At 37.3% G+C, this 21,811-nt stretch overlaps 1 long non-coding RNA gene across 1 annotated transcript; it reads right to left on the reverse strand.

The window, feature by feature from the left end:
• Positions 1–14,396: 14,396 nt before the first annotated feature.
• LOC139128802 (uncharacterized) lies at positions 14,397–19,490 on the reverse strand. Its single transcript, XR_011551418.1, has 3 exons — positions 19,370–19,490; positions 16,423–16,757; positions 14,397–15,945 (listed from the first exon to the last, which is right to left on the reverse strand). It is a non-coding gene; the product is annotated as an uncharacterized lncRNA (long non-coding RNA).
• Between the last annotated feature and the right edge of the window lie 2,321 nt (positions 19,491–21,811).

Raw genomic sequence — 21,811 nt, forward strand, 5'->3', positions numbered from 1 at the left:
AAATGGTGCGAAATGAAGAAATAAAGAACCTGAAAAATAGGTAAATTAATTACCACCTAATATATGTTTGATACGATGTCAATGACAAATATTGTCACTGAGAATAATAGTAGATCGATTTGAACGCCATCTTAAATATAGAGCACCTTGACATCCTCCGCTGTGCTATCTGTTACCCCAAGATAGCTGTTTCACAGTTTCGCCGTTGGTGGTGTGAAGGCTTATAAACCGTGATAACATGTCGATATAAAGCTAAAGTGAATCATGAACGTTCATGAAGTTTTGTTTCCAGTTGTTGCCAAGTCAAAAGTCAAATTTAACCTTGACCCGACCTTCAGCTCATGAATTTGATCTTCGACTAACAAAATAGCATCAGAAATGATTTCTATAGCCACAGGTGCCTGGGTTGCCGGTGTACATGCATAGAGAGCCCCTCTCTCTATGCATGTACACCGGCAACACAGGCACCTGTGTCTATAGCTATGAATACCCCAATAGAGAGGTATTACACGTCATACAAAGGCATATGGGTCAAAAGTTCGGCGGCCATCTTGGATTATGCAAATTACGATAGTTACCAAGCATTCATTTTTGGCAACCAAGCTAAAATTGTTTCAGGTACCCATGTGAATGCAAATAGACAAAAAAAGAACATTTCTTGGTCAAAATTAAATTTTAGAGATGATTTTGCAGCCCTCTTGGATTATGCAAATTACAAGAGTTCTCCAACATTATTTTTGTGCAAACAAGCTAACATTGTTTCAGTTACCCATATTATCACAAACCAATTATCACAAACCTTACTTTAACAGGAAAGAAAATTTCTAGCTTCATGAAATTTGAATTCGACTATGATGATGTTTCGAAACTAAAGTGGACTTCTTTAATTACCACCCTACTCTTATGTACCCGTCTCCCCTTTGATAATTGTCATCTGCCCTCGAAGAGGAGAAGGACGCCAGATTCATTATTGAGAGAGTCAGTCATTGTTGAGAGACTCTGAATGTGTGAGATCGATGTATGGTGTCATAACTGACCCATCATCGACAGAGTTCCCGACGCTTTGTGTTTTCGTACAGGGGCATATTTCAGGCTCCATCTTCCGCGATCGGAGGTACCACAAGACATGAGTAAAGCCATGTAAGGGCAAATTAGCCACGGGGGGTGGGGGGGGGTTGGGGGGACGCAGTAACAAGATTATCAGGGGACAATGGTGAGAACGAGTGGTGTGAGTCATTTACTTCTTTTAACAGTGGCAATACAATTTACTGCTAGTCTGATTTATTTCTCTTTTTATTTTTCAGTTTCTTTATTTTTTTCATCTTCATTCGCTATTTCATCATTTCACCCAAAAAATATCAGGATAAGGTCGGTCGGGCCTGGGAACCCCTATAGATTTTGCAACTCGAATTTTGTTTGACATGCCTTCATTTATTTAAATTTATCGCTGCATATGTTGTAACAATTACTGAGCTTCCAAGGCCATGAGGTGCAAAGGGGATTGACTACAACGCCGGTGCCTATTCTTGCTATATGCACACAAAGGATCGAAGTTTCTAATGCACACTGCCTACACATTACGTTTTCAAGGCACTCAAAATGCACCTGATTTGCAAGCGATCAATTTCAAAATTGTATGCCGAGACTTGACAGTAATCTTAAGTGATCAACTTTGGGTTTGATTTTTACCTAAATTTTTACCTACCTTCGAGCAAATGTGCGGAGGAGCGGAAACCTTGACGACGTACTACGGTAACTTCAATCCAATATCAAATTGAATCTTACAGTCACGAAAGTCGGCCAACGTCACCCTTACGATGTGAAGGCCTATGGATCAATCACACGGTCTGTAGAGATTTCTTTGACCAACTACGGCATCATGGGCGTTACATGCCCGGTACTCTACGATAGGTTATCAGGCAAGTTATCAACACAATATTTTATTCTTTATTTATCTCACTAATATCAGAGCTTTTGTAGGTAAAGCTGCCTTGCCCTTTGGTATTTCAATGGCATGTGTTTCACTGAATGCACCCAAGTGAACGAACTCTGAAGTGCATCACTGTTCACAGGCTAAGTACCTTGTTTTCGTACAATCTTGTTATAATTATAAAGACTGAAAGGAGCCACCGGCCATGCAAAAGAATTGCTGATGAGTGATTCTCTTCCAACTTGAAGGGATGAAAATTGTTACAGTTTACCGTCTCCCTTCGGCTAACACCACTATCTAGTTCCCTGTCCCTTGTGAACAACGAATGTTATTTAATTCGTGATTGTTTGCCACTCTCTGTAGCACTATACACGATGATACCAGTTAGAGTGGGTCAAAGGTATCGCCATTTTGCAAACAGTGAAAAGTACAGGTCTATTTGCACTATGTTCACTCGCAAAGAAGTCTTTCAAAACTGTCCCCCGGAATCGCCGCTCCTACCTTTCAGATTTTTTAGGGTTTTTTTTGAGGGGGAGGGGAATCTTTCAAATGGCTGCAAATACTTCTTGCTTCCTGATTTTTTTCGATGAAATGTATTCCTTTGTCGCTGAAACAATGGGATCAATGAAAGTGTTGTTGTGAAATTAGCTGTGACGAGTCGAATGGAGACAACTTCCTACGCAACAACAATTGTATCATTTTAAGCAGGCGGTTCTATTTTAGCGTACCTTTAGTCTCTTTCTTTCATTACCATAATTATTATAATATTATATAGGGCTCAGCCCTTGGTGTCGCGCCAGGGGTTAAGATTGGCAATGTTATTTGTATTGATTCATGATAAAATAGAATTAATTGTTACTTGCTATATACGTTTGTATGACAACTAGCCCAGTTTCCTCTGATGAAAGCAGTTCACGTACGAACAAGACGTCAAACCCTGCGGCAGTGCACGTATAGATTTTCTATATTGTGTAAAAATGTTGGACAAAAATTGGCAATTTTTACCATGATAACAGCCTATTGTGTCAAACAAGGGACGTACTATGGCATCGTTATCATTGCAATGGTAACCTCACTGCCCACCTTCCACTTGCAAGCTGAAAACTATAGCGTTCCGTTTAAAAACTGGCAATTTTTGAATCTAGTTATTGACACAGGGCGCTTTTCTAAAATTCAATCCCAGCATTCTTTGCGTATGCCCCCCCGTTCATATGCACGACAGTTTTCTCCCTTTTTCTATTTTTATGCCTTATATTAACGATTTTTTGTACCAGCGACAAGGTAGATGATAACACTTACTGGCAAATAAAAGAGATGTTTGCAGGATCTGGAGCAGAAAGTTGAATCGATATCTGACCGTGTTTCAACAATTATGACCGAACAACGAAAGCTATCTAAAAGAATGGAAGATGTTGAAACCCAATACACTGAACTGGACAAAGCCATGCAGTTCGCAGACAACGACATAGGTAAGCTGAAAGAAGAGAATATAGAGTTGAAGGCAGAAGTTCAGAAGCTACAAATTAAATTGGATGAATTTAACAAAAGAACTGAACAAGTTGAAAGTTCCGCGATAAGTCTCGAAAGATATTCCCGTAACTACAATCTCCGTTTCGGGGGAATTCCTGAAGTAGAAGACGAAAACTGCATTGAAATAATAAAGAAGCTCGCGGCAGAAAAGTTCAAGATGGCGGACATTTTGATAGACAATGCCCACCGCAGTCCAAATTTGAAAGTCGGTCATAGTAAACCAGCCAAACCTCGGCATATCATCGTGAAATTCCCTCTTCGTGTACAACGGAGTGTCTTACTGAGAAACTGGCGTACGGCTCTCAGAGGTACGGACATTTTCGTCAACCAGATCTGTGTCATACAGACTATAAAGTCAAGCAAAGTCTTCGAAGTGTGATGGACAAAGCGTACACGATAAAAAGAAAGTCAAGTTCGTAAATGGTCATCTCTTCATCAACAACTCAAAATATACGCCTTCATCGCAAGAATACCAGCGAGTAAACTGATATGTATGCATTTCCTTTTTATGTGAAGACTCTTTTTTCAAATCCGGTCATCCTATTCACGGCGCTGCAGCCATTTCCAATTTGTAAAGTTTCCGTATGTGAAACTAGGTTTCGTGCGAAAATTGTCACCGACGACCTGCTTCCTGGCGTTGTGACCACTTCTGTGTCTTTTGTGTTTTTCTGTTTGGTCTCTCGTTTTGTGTTTTTGACCAAAGCTGTCGTTTACGGGTTGTTTCCATTTAACACGCCCCAGAAATATTAGCAGCTTTTCGCCATGTACCAGACGCTCCATTTTGCCTTTTGTTTTTTCTCTGTGTTTTCTGTTTTTGCTGAGTTCGTTGTAGAGCTCGGCTTTTGTTCTGTTTCTGTTTCCATTTTTCTTTTGAAAACTTCGGGAGATTTAACAATGATTGTATTACATTTTTGTGTAGTTTTTCTTTCTTAAACCTGATGGCTGAGAATGTTAATGTTCTCTCCGCTAATGTTCGTGGTATTGCTAACTACAAGAAGAGAAAAGGCGTTTTCCAGTGGTTACAAAAGAAAAATCCAAATATTATTTTCCTTCAAGAAACACATAGTGTGTCTAAAGATGAAAAGTTGTGGCCAAGTTTACTCCCTGGTCACTTTATTTTCTCACATGGTACTTCCAACAGTAGAGGTGTACTTGTCATCTTTCGAAATGTAACTTTCTCTATTAATCATGTAAGTACTGACAAAGATGGTCGGATTATTATAATTTCAGTTGATATTTTTGAAAAGCCTTATTTGCTCATTAATTGTTATGGTCCAAATAATGAAACTGAGCATGTTTCATATCTTTCACAGATCACTGAAATGCTTCATGCAATGGAAATAGAACCAGATAGAGAAGTTATTTGGGGAGGGGATCATAACATGACTATCAATCCTAATTTAGACAGGAAAGGGGAAACCCAACTACATGGAAAAAGTCGGCAGCTATTTTGAATGAGCTGTGCGCCAAGTTTGATCTTTCTGATATTTGGAGAGTCCGTAATCCATCCACAAGCCGTTTTACATGGCGCAAGTTGCGTCCCGAGTTAATTCAGAGTCGTTTAGACTTTTTCTTAGTGAGTAGCTCTCTGCAGCAAGCTATCTCAGATACAGGTATTATTTCTTGCACTTATAGTGACCATTCTGCAATTACACTCTCCATTGGTGATAGTCGAGCAAGCCTAGGACGTTCCTACTGGAAGTTCAATAATAGCTTTCTTCTGGATGATCAGTTTATCAATCTTATTTACAGCAACTTTGAAAATTGGGTAGATGAATATCACTCACAGGATCCTGTTCAGATTTGGGATTTCTTAAAATACAAAATAAAGTCTGCTTCTCTTGTTTTTGGGAAACAAAAAGCTAAAGCCAGGAGAGATAATATCTCAGATCTTGAGTCCAAACTTACTCTACTGGAGATAGCACTAGCTTCTAATCCTTCTAATGAAATCAGAGATGATATTGAAGGTATCAGAAAGGAATTGCAGATAGAATTAAATCATGTTGTTGAAGGTAGCATAATCCGTTCCAGAGCCAACTGGTATGAGTTAGGGGAGAAAAATACAAAGTATTTTCTCAGTTTGGAAAAAGCCAACTCTAAAAGGTCCCACATCACCCAAATTATCAATGATGAAGGAAGAAGGATTACAGACTTTCAAGAGATTTCAAAAGAGCTTAAGTCATTTTATTCAAAACTCTATCACAGTAAACAAAATTCTGAGAATTCAGATTCTATAGGTGACTTTTTCAATATGGTTAAGTTACCAAAATTAGCTGATCAAGACAGTGCTTCTTGTGATGGCCTCATCACCTACAATGAAGCTTTACAGGCCCTTTCTAGTATGCCTTTTAATAAAACTCCAGGTAATGATGGCCTCTCTGTTGAATTTTATGTTAAATTCTGGCCTCTTATAGGTCGCTATGTGGTTAATGCTTTAAACAAAGCGTATGAGAATGGTGAATTGTCAAATAGTCAGAAACAAGGGGTTATCACTCTCATTGAAAAAAAGGAAAGGATAAACGTTTCGTTAGAAACTGGAGGCCCATTACACTTTTAAATGTCGATTACAAGATTGGTGCGAAATGTATTTCTAGACGTTTAGACAAGATCTTGCATAGTATTATAAATGAGACCCAGTCTGCTTTTATAAAGGGTCGTCAATTGGTGACTGTGTAAGAATTATAGATAGTATTATGGAGTACACAAAATGGAAAACTTACCTGGTATTCTAATGGCCATAGATTTTGAAAAGGCTTTTGATAGCCTAGAATGGCCATTTTTATATAAAGCTCTGGAAGTATTTAACTTGGCCCCTCTCTTATAAATTGGATACGTGTTTTTATTCACATCCAACTAGTTGTGTACTTAACCGTGGCCTTTCAACAGGATATTTTGAATTACAGCGAGGTGTTCGTCAGGGAGACCCCTTATCTCCAGCTCTCTTTATCATTGGGTTGGAAGTACTTTTAGCTGCCTTTCGACAAAATGATAATATTCATGGTATAAGTATCTTTGACAAGGAAATCAAGAATGCTGCATTTGCAGATGACTTAACATGTTTTTGGGAGACGAAGTATCTGCTGTGAATCTTCTTTCTCTTTTAAACAGTTTTCATTTAGCATCTGGTCTCTCTATAAATCGTAACAAAACGGAAGCTATGTGGCTCGGTAAATGGAGGCATAGAAAGGATGCACTCTTTGGTATAAGGTGGCCTGACACCCCAATTAAAATTGTCGGTATTTTCTTCTCATATAACCATGCGTCTGCTTATAACAAAAATATTAAAGGTCCATTCGACTCTATTTCTCGTTTGCTCTGCCACTGGCGATCCAGAGGGCTTACTTTAATTGGTAAAATCCAAATAGTTAAATCATTGATTATCTCAAAGTTTTTGTACATTTTCAACCTTATTACTATCAAATTCTCAGATATCAAAACAATTAACAGTGTTATTCACAAATTTATTTGGAATGGCCCAGATAGGGTCAGTAGGAACTCATTAATAGGTGATATCAGAGAAGGGGGAATAGGTATGATAGACATTTTTGCATTGTACAAAGCTTTTAGAATTTCATGGATTAAGCGTTACATTTCTGAGACAAAATTACCATGGAAACTTTTTCTGGATTTTTATTTACAACCACTTGGTGGCAGTCTCATCTTCAGATGTAATTACAGTGTAAAATTTCTCCCTGTTCAATTACCAGGTTTTTTCAATGAAATGCTGGAATTTTGGAGTGAGATAAACCCTTGTAATAACTTTGGTATTTCACAACAAATCATCTGGAACAACAAAGAAATCCGCATCAACAATCAGTCAGTTTTTGATAAGTTTTTCTTCCACAAGGGTATAGTGTATATTGTAGACATCTTTAACCGTTATAATAATATAAAAACATGGATTGATTTATCAGATATGGGTTGTAATCTTAATCATCTTTTACAATGGCAAGGTATTTTACAGTCAATTCCATCGAAATGGAAGAAATGTAATGTTGAAGTAATTAGACCAGAATTACCTATCAGTGTAATAATCTGCAACAAAATTATGCCACTGACAAAATGTGCTCTAAAGACCATTAGAAAACTTTTCACAACATGTTTTGTTATTCCCCCAAAGAGTATTCTGTATTTTTCACAATTTCTAACTGTAGATAAAGATGAGTGGGGTCATATCTTTGCACTGCCATTTAAAGTTACAATGGAAACAAAATTACAAGAGTTCCAATGGAAGTTAAATCATAATATCCTCTATACAAACCGTATTTTGTTTCGTATGAATCCCCCCAGAGTTAACAGTAACTTGTGTACTTTTTGTCAAAAAGTTGACGAGACCATTCTTCATTTATTTGTAGAATGTGAATGTATGCAAACTTTATGGAGAACCTTTTGTTCCTATGGGGCTCTGCACTTGATGCACCTCCTACTCTATCGACCAAACAAATTCTCTTAGGAGATGCATCTTTTAACTCACTTTTGAATCACCTAATTCTTGTCACTAAGAAGACTATTTACGACTGCAAGGTAAAGAATAGGATCCCATCCTTTAATATTGTGAAAACAAATGTGCGAATCATGAAGAGAGTTGAAATGTATATTTCCAAAAGAAATAACTGTATTGAGAAAGCTTTACTGAAGTGGGAAAATTTTGAAACATAATGTAAAGCATCTGTAACTTGGGAAAGTCTCTTCTCAACTGTAATGCCATGGTTTAGTTTTTTGTCTCTAAACTGTACTTATTGCTCTGTAAATGTATCAGCGTCCTTTTTTTGATCGCTGTTTAAACTTATTTCTCCCGAAATAAAAATTATAAAATATAAAATAATAAAATAAAAGAGATATATTTTATAAATGGCATGTTATAAAATAATAATTTGCACGTTTCATATTTGTTTATTTACAAGAACTCAAAAAAAAACATGGCGGCGCCCATTAAAGTAGGGTGCACTTCCGGTTACTCGCATAGTATATTATGAATCTTGGCATGCGTAGTCAGTAAGCCGCTTGAGCGACTATAATCATTCAAATCAGACGCCAGCATTGACAGAGATAGAGTAACAATATGTGATATCTGTAAAAAAGGTCAAACTACGGCGTCAGCTTTATGAAGCTAAATAAAAAAAGCATCGGACCCGACTTTCAGGGAGGTTAAGGGAAAACAGCTCCATTCTTATACTTTCCGTCAATTTTATTCTTTATATTTGTTCCATATTAACTTACTACTACTGTTAGAGTATGAATCTTTATAAACGTGCTGTGTCTGCAATGTTACCTATAACACGGCGTTGGGATGCAGCCAAATGATATACACACCAAATTTTCAAAACGTGGAGTTTAGTCATAAGTGTTGTTTATTTTTAGTTTTCGCCATAGCATTTCAGTACTAACGACATGTTACCACAGATAGACAAATGTCGAACATTTTCGAGTATATTACGAACTATGTCTATCGTGACAGAGTGTTTTGCATAATGTTGGTTTGTATAATGTGTCAACCTTAATTATTCATCGTGTGTGAAGATCTAAAAGATGTCCTTGACTCCAAAAGTGCCCCCATCTTTTAAGTTGAACTTGCTAGACACATTGTCAGAATGGGTCAAATCTGTGAGGAAAATAGTCCGTGCCGTATTGGCCGACTTAAATCACATATTTGCAGAAGACACTATTCTGTTTTAAAGATCCGCATGCTATTAAGTGTTTGCCTGATATCCATGACAAATATATTGTAGTCCCTGCTGATAAAGCTGCCAATTACATTGTATTTGTCTGTAAGAAGTATTATTTTTAATGTCTTATAGCCGAACTTTGTGTTATTAAGACCTCTACCAACTCCACTTGCAGGCAATCAATGTTAAACAAAACTGAAATTTTGGCAAACCATAATTCGTTCATATATAATGTTAGTATTACAACGAATTAAGGATGACCACATAAGTTGCCTAGCTTATAACGGATACCAAAACTCAACAAAACACCATACAAAGCTAAGTTCATCGCAAGGTCTTCAAAATGTTAAACAACAGAGTTATCGAAGATACTGACTTCTGTTCTTTGTACCAATAAACGGGGACTTCAAGCATACTCTGATGTTGTCTTTTTTCCGAGTGGTATAAATCAAATGTGGAATGTAACAAATTCGAAGGAACTCTTGGATAAAATTGAAATTAAAATCTATTTAAAAAAATAAGATCTATTAAATAAACTTTTCGGTTTTCCACATTGTATACCACAATAGGCCTACCACATGATGAATTGAAAGAAAGCTTTAAAAACATTATCAACCAAGCATTTTTCTACAAAAACGGTTCACGCCGTTACAAATATGTAGCTGTATTAGGATATAATTATAGATATTTTGTTAAAATACAACTAATGCTAAAGTTTTTTATACCGAGAAAGACATTATCGGTATGCTTGATTTCCTCATCGACAACACGTTTGTTGAATTCTGAGGACACATTTTGCAACAGTGTATAGGAATTCCTATGGGTACTAACTTTGCTCCCATGCTTTCCGATTTATTTCTGTTCTCATGCGAGGCAGAATTTATCCAGAACCTAATCAAGCAGAAAGAGGTCCCTATGGCTAGAACTTTCAACCTAACATTTAGGCACATATTCCATGTTATTTCAATGAATAACTTCAAATTCAGTGATCATCTCGCTATGATATATCCTCGAGAATTAGAGATTAAAGGAACTACAGAAACAGCCTCTTCTGGTTTACATCTGCTTTCCTTTAAGTTGACTGCAATGGTCACATTTCTACTAGGCTATATGAGAAGAAAGATGGTTTCAACTTCAGTATCATCAATTTGCCACACCTTATCAGTAATATTCCACTCTCACCAGCTCATCGGGTATACATTTCCCAGCTTATTCGATATGCAAGAGCATGCAGTTCATATGGTGATTTTGTAGAGCGACAGAGTCATCTCTCTTATAACTGTTAAATCAAGGTTAAACCAGAGAAAGACTTTCTCACATTCCTGGCTGCTGGGAGTGCGGGATCGAGAGTGTGGGATAAATCGATCCCACACTCTCAGAAACCGTCCCACACTCTGCAGTAAATATTACACGACCTCTGATTGGATGATGCAGTCTCTTTTGTTCCACGCGCAAAATGTTATCCAATGGCACGACGAGTAACACACGGACTAGAACTACAAAGTAAGCAGGTCAAAGTACAGCGGCAGACGACAGAGTTGTCACGATTTTTGATAATATTGTACGTGTCCAATATGAATTTAACGCATTTTGTGGTCATGTGAGAAAAAGAATCTCACACACCAAGGACCTGGGATCAGATTTCTCACACTCGTTGGGGATATTTTGTCTCACACTCGCCTGCGGCTCGTGTGAGACAAAATATCCCCAACTCGTGTGAGAAATCTGATCCCAGGTCCTTGGGGGTGTGAGATTCTATTAGTCTCTACATTCAAACACTTTTTGGCAGGCATCACAAGCTGGTAGATAAATACAATATCTCTGTTCGAAAAACATTACATTGGGCCTTAGTTGGTGATCACTACCTATTTGACTTACAAACTGATATAGGGCGGGTGCCACATGCTGGGCAGGATGCGCTTACTATTTTCGAAACATCTGACATCACTTCTTGGTCTTTTGGCTAGAGGTCCATATATCTTTCTTTCATGAATTCTTTTCCACTGATGTTATATATAAATTAAGCTCTGGTTCGGCTGCTTCAGCATGGAATGGTATAAAATCTACGGTTGGTTTACAAAACAAAACAAATGGGAACGGGGCTATTAAGATGGGCCATTGTCATTATACTGATCATGAATTCGCCGATAAACTAAATTAATTTTATTTACGGTTTGATGTCCATGTTTGTTCGGTGATGCAGGGTAATATCAAAGAAAGTGTCATCACCGATGAACGGGTGCTGATTGACAAAGATAGCGTATTCAAGTCACTTAGAAGCAATAAAACCAGAAAAAGCCAAGGTCAAGATAATATCAGCGGTCATGCGTTAAAGTTTTGTGCCGAGCAGCTATGAGACATATTTCATTTCATTTTCCAGCTGTCGCTTGACCTTCAAAAAGTTCTGAATGTGTGGAAGCGAGCTACTGTTGTACCCGTTGCAAAGAAAAACAATCCCATGGTTTTCAACAATTTTAAGCCAGTTGCGCCCACCTCTCTTGCACTGAAATCAAACGGAAATTCAAACGGAAAATTTTAGATAAAGTTCAGCTCTTGTTAGACCCTTTACAGTTTGCTTATAGGGCGGGACGGCGTGTGGAGGACACAACGTTAACTCTACTGAATCTGGTGTATAAACATCTTGAAGGTAACAAAACACATGCACGTGTTTTATTTGTTGACTTTTCCTCGGCATTTAACACCATATAACCGAACCTGTTTGCCGAGAAACTGTTATCTCGCTCCAATTTGGATCTCATACTGGCAACGTTAACTCTACTGAATCTGGTGTATAAACATCTTGAAGGTAACAAACACATGCACGTGTTTTATTTGTTGACTTTTCCTCGGCATTTAAGACCATACAACCGCACCTGCTTGCCGAAAAACTGTTATCTTGGATTTTATATTTTTTTTAACAAACAGGTCAATGTGTGGGGGTTAACAGCTGCGTATCAAACGAATGCTTTACATCAGTAGGCTCGCCTCAGGGTTGCGTTCTCTCTCCCCTCCTGTATGTACTATATACTGACGACAGTAGGAGTCAATATCAGGACAGACACATTGTGAAGTTTGCTGATGACTCCGCCATAGTAAGCTTGCTTAGAGATGGGGCAAAGATCACGGTTCTATTGTAGATCATTTACTAAGTGTTCCGATTTTAAGAACCAACAAATGAAAAAACTTTTTATAAACACAGCAGTTGGATCTCTGAATACAGTTAATAGTTCTGTTTTTATTCATGCATCGCTGTTTTCAGTATATGTACTTTTTAACAATATTTTGGGAAATTTATTCTTGCGCCTATTTGTTATTTGCTTTGGCTCAAATTTTTAAAGTGTTTTTAATATGTCACGTTCCTGTGGTCGTATCTTGTTCTGTCGTCTCATTTACTGTTTTTTGTCACTGTCGCAATTCTAATTGCCCAAATTGGTACAATTTGTATTGTATTGTATTGTATTGTATTGTATTGTATTGTATTGTATTGTATTGTATTGTATTGTGTATTGTATTGTATTGTGTATTGCATTGCATTGCATTGCATTGCATTGCATTGCATTGTATTGCATTGTATTGTATTGTATTGTATTGTATTGTATTGTATTGTATTGTATTGTATTGTATTGTATTGTATTGTATTGTATTGTATTGTATTGTATTGTATTGTATCTATGCACCGGTAGTGGCTAGTGTTACCATTCAAAATTGGATCTATACTTATTCAAGCAATTGGGGGCCATGGAATATTTGTCATCTTACAAGGTCATCAATTTTTTTGGGAATCAATTAGAGAGTATTTTTACTGATGCGCAGGAAGCATTTGCAAGCCAACCCCCGGCCATAAAAACTAAATGTTTCCTAAGTATGGAACGAATATTAGGATAAAACTGATAAAAGTATAAGAATAAAGCTGTTTTCCCTTGAAAATTTTTGAAAGTTGGGTTCAATGCTTTTTTATTCATGGCAGCTTTTCACCACACAGATTTAGAGATGGTGGGTATGACCTATTTGGGCAAAATTTAGGCCATACCCACCACGTCTGTTAAAATTCATGAATTCACTTTTCTTGTTTACGCACAAATTTATATCGATTGGAAATCAGAAAATGGCTGTTACATCAGGCTGACAACCCTGCATGTAGGCAGTGAATTGAAATTACTCTTTGTCACCCTTGACTCTTTGTTAGACGGTTACGATGCCGAAAAAAGCAAACAAAATCGTTATTTTGCCAAATGCCCTACAAATACGACACTGACGTTCATCTAACAGGGAAAACTATGCAGACCTAGCAAAGCCGTTTGCAACGACATTCAAAACACAGTGAGCATGTAACGACCAATATATTCCCAAATGCTCGTCTTACAGAATGGTGGTACTAGCTCCGCTCCGGGCACCATGAACGTAGTAGCGAGCGACTAACCATGGCGGCAGAAGAGACGTTTTTAACTGCATGGACTAACGTACGCGTGACCGAAAAATAAATGCACGAAGGTTACTACTAGTATTCACTTAAATTAATTCTTGTCACGGTACCAACCGATGTGCGATGGTTAGCTATTAGCCCTACAGCCAATGTGAGTCAAGAGTGCTCGGCTATGACAAGCATTGACTACGCAGTAGCCGTACATAGCCCTGCCACGCAGAGTGGACTAGAGTGCGTGTAGACGCCGGAGTAGTAGCCGAGCCCTTAGTTTATTGTAAATGTAGTCTTTGATCCCAGCAAGATAAATTTGCAGACACCTAGTTTTCTGTAAGACAATTTGTGTTCGTCCACCATGTACCCCTCCATTGTGGTGAAGGGCAAAGTAGTGAAGGGGACATGTACACAGAGGTCCACACAGCAGCTACGTTGACAGTAGCCACAACAGCCTAACCTGAACTTTCCTACGTATACGTCTTTCTTTTTCTGAAGTCATCACAATGTTGCTTTCCAGGTCACCTAAGTGACCCAACCATTGCAAAGGGGTGATGAAGATGGCCAGCACAGCCTAGTTTGACCATCCAGGTTCAAGAACCTGGGTAAAGATTCCAAAAGCGCGCGATAGAATTATTGTCGAGATAAACATTGAAAACAGTAGGATTAAGAGACGTGTGACTGGTCCAACCTGTTCAGTTTCTGTGTGGGGAAAAGTTGGAAAGTATTTAACTTTGACTCCGTAGTTTAACCTCTTTACCAATGTCACATTTTGGAGACTAAAATAGAATTCGCCTGCTTTAAATAATACCGTTGTTGTTGCGTAGGAAGTTTTCTCTCTTCGACTCGTCACAAGTAATATCATAACAACACTTTTATTTATCATAAAGTAATACAGTTATACATTTCTCCGGAAAAAAATAAAAAAATAGGGAACAATGAAGCTGTATTTGCAGCTATTTCAAAGACTTGCATCCGCCTCCCCAAAAAGACACCTTAAAATCTGCACAAGGGTTTGGGATCTGGGTGAGTACATAAGCCTCGATTTATTAGGGAAATCACGTACTTTCCACAAAGGATATGGTATTAAACCCAACTATCAAAAAACTGAATGATGGATGTTAAACGTCTGGAGAAGGTAACTACAACAAATAGCACTTGTCGATCTGAATCTGAATCTGAATCTGAATCTGAAATAATACATTGAAGGACCAGATAACTTGTATGTATGACAGTGGTTGATTAACCTGAAAAGATATATGTATTAAAGGCCTGTGAAAAATCGGGTTAACATTCCTTGTATCATATCTTGATCAGTTTCTACTATTGGTACACGAAGGATGTGATTGCGTTGTGGGCCGTGTTTAAATGTTGTAATCGCAATAAAGAGTTCGGACTTAAGTACAGAAAATTTATCAAGTAGCCGGGAACAGGTGTTTTGACTATTTCTTATAATAAGGAGAATTAAAATCTATATAAAATTAATACGGTTTACAACATTTCTTTCTGAATATGCCGATTAACCTCGAATCTAAAAGCACTGTAAATTTGCCAGAAGTGCCTTCTAAAACTAAACATTGAACAAAAGTTGCCTTGCTTTAAAAAATCTCGACGCAATGAAAATTATATAATAGCTCATTTCCCCGGCTCCTTGCTTAACATTAGTTTCCTTACTAATGTTCTGTGATTTTAAATTTCCAGTAAAAGTTCTGTACTTCTTGTGTATTTTTTACAATGGATTTACTTATGAATGGTAATCTTATCTATACTGCGCAAAGGATACTGCGCCTTAAAATTACTGTTACATTAACATTATACCATAGTGCCCATTGAAAAAGAAAGTGAAGAAACTCGTACGTAAACTTTCGTCCGATCAGCACGATGCATTTGCGTACTGAAGTAATAGTTAGCATCATTCGGTCATCTCTGCATCATCCCACCATGTATAAACACATGGTGATGTTCCATGCACTGAACTATGTATTTTGCTCTTTGTTTATTTCTGAGAAATGTTCGAAAAGAGTTCCAAAATAAGAAACCGAATCACTAATGAGACTATTTTTTAAAGATAACAATATCTTCCTCATCTGTGTGAAGAAATAATTTGCCGTCTCTCTCGTAACAACATTCTTCCCTCATAAATTCTATGAAGTCACTAAGTACTCTCTCAGAAACGCTTTTCCGAAAATCAAGAGTGTACGTCAGAAAATCCAGCAGCATATTTCCTTCTCGAGATTCTTCTTTGAAACATTCATCGGCTAATAAAGCGATCTTTTTATAGATGGTGTTAATTTCGACTTCGGGAAGTCTGCCTTGTATCATTCTTCGAAGCGAGGCTGATCCTACACACTGACGTGATTCAGGGTGTATCTCCTTTGCCTTGGCAAGCAGCTTTTCCAGAGGACCTTAGTAGACAAGAAACATGACATTGATGACTGTTAGGTTCCTATCTATAAATTTAAGGATGATTTCAAACCCGTCTAAAGTTAGTTGTCATAAGAGGAGTACATTTAGAGTAAGTGACATATGCAAACGGCAACGTTTTCACAAATCTTCAGTTTTACACTATATCATCATGTTACTTGTAAAATTGTTGCTGATTCTGTAAAAAAAAAGATCATAGTCTACAGATCGACCAAGTGGTTTCATTCACCACTGAATATGTCCCATGCCGTCCAACGTAATGGCATTTCATCAACTATTTAGCCAGGGTAGAATCTGATGTAATTTTTTATTATCACAAAGTTGCTTAACATTAAACTGAAAACCTTTCGCCCAGTCGTAGGTAAAAATTGGCTGGCTACTCAGTTGTGTTTCCACAGACAGTAAAAATGAATCTGCTGCTAAAAAGGCGACATTCAGCATTTTAAACAGTTACGTACCAGCAGCTATGGTGTTACGCAGCATCCCTCCTCTTTCAAGACGGCCAAAAAGACCGGCGAAAATACCTCCTGGGTCTGACATGGCGTACGCAGAGTGTATAGTGTGTATGATGTCAAAGTTGTCCTCAGCTACCCCCGTCTGCGATTCTTCGAGATAACTTTCGATGGTAGTTTGATGGAACTCAAACCTGACTCTTTCCATTGTCCTTGTTTCTGTTTCGATGCAACCAACGATTTGAATTTCTCCAGTTCAGCCACGATAGGCTCTACTACACTGTAGGTGATATGGCATTGCTTACTTTGCAAAATGTCGATTACTGGTACATCAGAACTGCCTGAGTGTAAGGATATAAGCATAAGAAAACTAAATAAGTTATAATTTGTTCAAGAAGGTTGAGCTGCACGTTGCCAAAATAGTTTTTTTCAAAAGAATTATTTTTATCTAAGATGACAAGGAAACCCCCTTATACTATATTTTTTCAAAAAGCAGAGACACTAAAGTTTACAATGGTAGCAATAATTCACTCGAAGGATAAAGGGGATGTATTTTTTGGGTAAAAACGTCGATTTTGGTATTAATGAGAAAACATTAATTTAAATCATAAACTTGATACTTTTTTTACTGAAATGCAATATTTCATTTGAAACAAGAGTTTATGTAGAAAAAACAAATATTTTATTTTCCATTATCTATCTTCATTCTAAAATGGCATGTGTTGAAAGACTGGCACTCGAAAAAGTGACTAAAAATGATTAGTTAAATTAAAATGCCTATTATTCAAAATATAAGTATTTTATGGCCAAACAAAGCAGTCGTTTTGTCATATGGTATCTAAAGGATACAGTGTAAAAATATCAGAAAATTTGATTAAGCCAGAGTGGAATTACATTCTTTGGAAATCTTGAAATTTGGGAGGAAAGGGAAGCCAGGAAATCGGGTGATTTGCATATATTTGCATAAATTAACACTTTTTTATCACGGAACTGATGACTGCTTGACAAGCTAAAAGGTGAAAACACGATTGGAACTAATTTGGTATAATTGAACGGTGAAATAATTTCAATTTAATCTGCATATGTAAGCTCATCTGCCTTCCTTTTTTAAGTTAAACACTTGTTTTTATGAGTAATTTGTAACATTGCAACATTCAGCTATAGGGCACCTAACACTTTTCAGAAATTTGAAAAAAATATGAAGATCCAATTATCCAAAATTGGTTCCAATGGTGTTTTAATTCAAACATATTTTAATCTTGACTAAACAAATTAATAAAACTTGAATTAATATTTGCAAAAAAGTGATTTTGAGCACAATACGCTTTTTGGGTGCAGCCACCCCTTAAATAACATACGAAACTAGAAAGAAATGCTACGAGCTAACGAGTTAATGTTTCGATGCATTTAAGTATGCATGCATGCATGAAAGTATGTATGTTGGTAGGTTGTTCTTTCTGTCTTTCTGTCTGTCTGTCTGTCTGTCTGTCTGTCTGTCTGTCTGTCTATCAGTCAGTCTGTTTTGGTGTTTGTCTATCTGTCTTTCTTTCTGTCTGTCTGTATGTGTGCATGCTGTATGTGTATGTCTGTGTGTGCATGTCTGTGTGCATGTATGTATACGTATGTCTGTCTGTCTGTCTGTCTGTCTGTCTGTATGTATGTATGTGTATGTATGTCTGTCTGTCTGTCTGTCTGTCTGTATGTATGTATGTATGTATGTATGTATGTATGTATGTATGTATGTATGTATGTATGTATGTATGTATGTATGTATGTATGTATGTATCTATGTGTCTATGTATATGTATGTATGCATCCATGCATCCATGAACTTGAGGAAAATAAGGTTAGATTCATTCTTATTATGGCGAGGTATGAGTACAATGACGGCAACTTCACGTACTAGTGTATATATATTATGAGTCGGTTTAGTGGATCTTGTAGTGGGCTGCGCAGCCATACATAATTAAAGTTATTGACCTTGGCATATACTAACAAACCCCTGTAACTATTCATTCGTCGACCAGCTTTAACGGGCCGTTTGGAAACTGAATGTGATCTTTTAGTTAATAGCTCTATTTATTTTTTACTTCAATTTTTCTCCGTGTTTTGGTTCTGTGTTTGCCATTTGTCCTGAACGAGAAGGTAAGACTCGTGATTGTGGTTTTGAGTGATATTATTTACAGTGTGTGGTGTCAAAGTTAACTCATCTTTGATCAGAAATCTTGTTGTTTGACTTTTTCGATTCAAGTTCTCCTTCCTCTTCAAAGTTTGTCAAAGGTTGTTATAAACATATTGTAAGAGAAGCGTATGTTTCATCTTCAAAATCTTTCATGTGATAGAAGACATCCTCGTTTTCTGCCAACTGTAGTTGTTTGCGATAGCCCTAAAGAAAACTTTCTGGTTGGTTTAAACAGATGGGAAAACTTTGTTTCTTCGTCATCCAAAATACCCACTGTGCTTGTGTGTTTGACTACTTCATAACTTTTGTCGATTTTTCGTTTTTTAATGTTGGTTTTCATCTGTAATGGTTCCGATCTGTTTGTATATATCAGATTGCACGAACTGTTGCATCATTGTGTTTTTCATATATGCAATAGTAATACAGACTGAGTTACAGATATACAGAATGCAGTAGAAACGGAACCTAATTGGGTAGGTTTACAATATGCCACGGTAGTCGAATTGCAATGCTTTTTATTAACCCTGGACATTGGCAAACAACGTCTGATGTAAGGTTTGTATATTTATTGTGGACCTTCATCACATTTATGGTTAATTTGTGTATTGCATTTTATGGTTTGATGCTATTACATTCATGGTTGACTCTTTTTTTACATTTATTGTTGATTTTTTTTGCATATGTATTTTTATGACATTCATGGACACTGTTACATTAGCGGAGATAACAAATGTCAACATGAGATGCAAAAACGTAGTTCACGTTACATACCATCGCCTGTCCCGACAGCCAGTACCCTGAGTGAATCTCTCTTTAGCTTGAAATTTCCAAACGTTTCGTTTAAGCTTCTCTGCTGGTCTTCCTCCGTGCAATAGCTCACATACTTCTTAAAGATACTGTATCTATTGAAAAATTCTTCCGGATGGTGGTACAATATTTTCACCCTTTTCGACATTTTACTCTGAAAAAAAGATCCTTACATGAACAAATATGTATTATAGGCAAGAGCTCCTCTAGTCCCCGTCCAAAGAAATCACTTTAATCGCGGAATTTCCGTGGAAGAAACATATCAGGACACAAATTTTGGAGGGGTTTAGAATTTTGGTTAGGGTTAGTTAAAGTGTTAGCATACTTAAAAGAGTTGTATATCCTACCTAAGAAAAAGAATGGGGTGAGGGGCCTTCAGGAACTCTTTCGAAATTGTGGCCCGAGGCCAGAGGTCTTTACTTTTTTATCAAAGCTACACAGGTGGCGATCGATTGTTTTTGCAAAGCAGTGATATCTGCATTATATTATTACGGTCGCAAAATTGAGATAGTCTCTTTTTTCATTATTGTGGTATCATGGCTTTCGAAAAGATCCCAAAATTTCTATCTGTTTGATTAAGCCCGATGAGGATCATTTGAGCTCATTGTTTATTATGCTTAGGGATCTTCAGACTAGTTTGCAAAATAAAAAAAAATTAATCAGAACGCAAGAAAATGACAAATCTGACAGTTTACTCAGGTACCTGTGTATATGATAAAGGTAATGCATTTTCGTTCGTCCAATGACGTGACGTTTTGTGAGTTATTTGTCGCTTTTTTCAGTTCATATAATTTAAAAGTATCGACTTTATTTACCTAATTGAACAATGTAGAGTTAGTGCGAGGTACGACGATTGCTATGAGCTGATGTCGCACGACTCGGGCATAGGACCTTAATCAGCTCAGCGGTTAACGGATCGCATACACCATGTGAAGCGTTGGGGCTAATGTTAATCAGCAAAATGGCGAAACAGCTATAGGGCGAAATGAAGAAATAAAGAATCTGAGAAACAGAGAAATTAATTGCTATATGAAATATGCTTGCTATGATGTCAATAATATGTTTGCTATGATGTCACTTAGAATATAAGTAGACTGATCTGAACGGCGTTTTGAATATAGAGCACTTTGACACCCATGACCTTCCGCTCAACCTTGGCTATGCTATCCGTTATCTCAAGACAGATGTTTCACAGTGTCGTCGATGGCGGTGTGTGCACTTATAAACCGTGGCAACATGTAAATATTAGCTATATTCTCGATTTTTATCAACCCAAAATAAAAACGTTACGTATATAAAATATAAAGATATAATTAAATAAAGGAAATAAGGTAACTTCACTCATCGGATCTGCCGTTTTTAATGCAACGATATGGCGAAGCTTGTTATTTTAGTAAAGAGAGCCGGGGGGTGATCTGACGAATCAGAGGGGTTGCTCAAAATGTGGAAAGGAAGAAGGGGGCTCATTTTCTATAAATGTACTGATGCATTTAGTGCAGTTACGAAGTGATACTAAAATAATATAGGGTTATTCACAAAATACGGCCCTGTATGGACGAGGGCTCAGTGAGTGACGTATTGGACTCACCTTCTGCTCGTCACTCACTGAGCCCTCGTCCATACAGGGCCGTATTTTGTGAATAACCCTATTATTATACACCTCCCTCCATTAATCGTCCGTATAAACTAATTCTATGGTAAATTTTGAGGATGCGGCACGCGCGATATGAGTGGAACGCGCGCGATCTACGTACAAGTCCCTTGGGTTGGCACAAAGACAATTAATTTTCAGTGCAGTACAAGCAAACTTCGCTGCATGTTTTCAATTTAATTAGTTTTTTAAAATAAAAATCAATTGCATTTAGACTCAGTTTTGTGTTTAGCGTGTTTTAAACCTTATACTACGAATACATTTTGGTGGAAGTTGTTATTATGTCTATAACTCACCGTAAAATAGATTGTTTACATCCGATAATCGCTAGGTCAAAGGTCAAACAGGCGCGTCGCGCGTCTCCCGTATTCGGGACTCCGCGTACTATACAAAATACGGTAAGTTATTGGACGGTCAAACTCCCATAGGTTACGGCAGTAGGTGTATAATAATAGAAAATAATGAAAAACTCTATATATTAAAACATATGGCCAATGTCCCTGAAGCTACTATAGACATAGACACAAAATTAAGTGATTCCTGACTGTATGAAATTGTCTCACGAAGGTCATCCTAGGGACCTGTACACTAAATATTAAAGCTGTCTGTATACTAAATATTAAAGCTGTCTGCGGTTTAAACCAGCGGTTTTGAAACACCAAGTGACCGAACAGTCGACAGAGCTCCGCTGTGAGTAGTAAAGTAAACGTGGACAACTGGGATGAAGTAAGAATTTTACACCCCATTTTATTCAT

Source organism: Ptychodera flava, unplaced genomic scaffold (assembly GCF_041260155.1).
Source record: "Ptychodera flava strain L36383 unplaced genomic scaffold, AS_Pfla_20210202 Scaffold_71__1_contigs__length_606264_pilon, whole genome shotgun sequence".
In the NCBI taxonomy this organism is placed as follows: domain Eukaryota; kingdom Metazoa; phylum Hemichordata; class Enteropneusta; family Ptychoderidae; genus Ptychodera; species Ptychodera flava.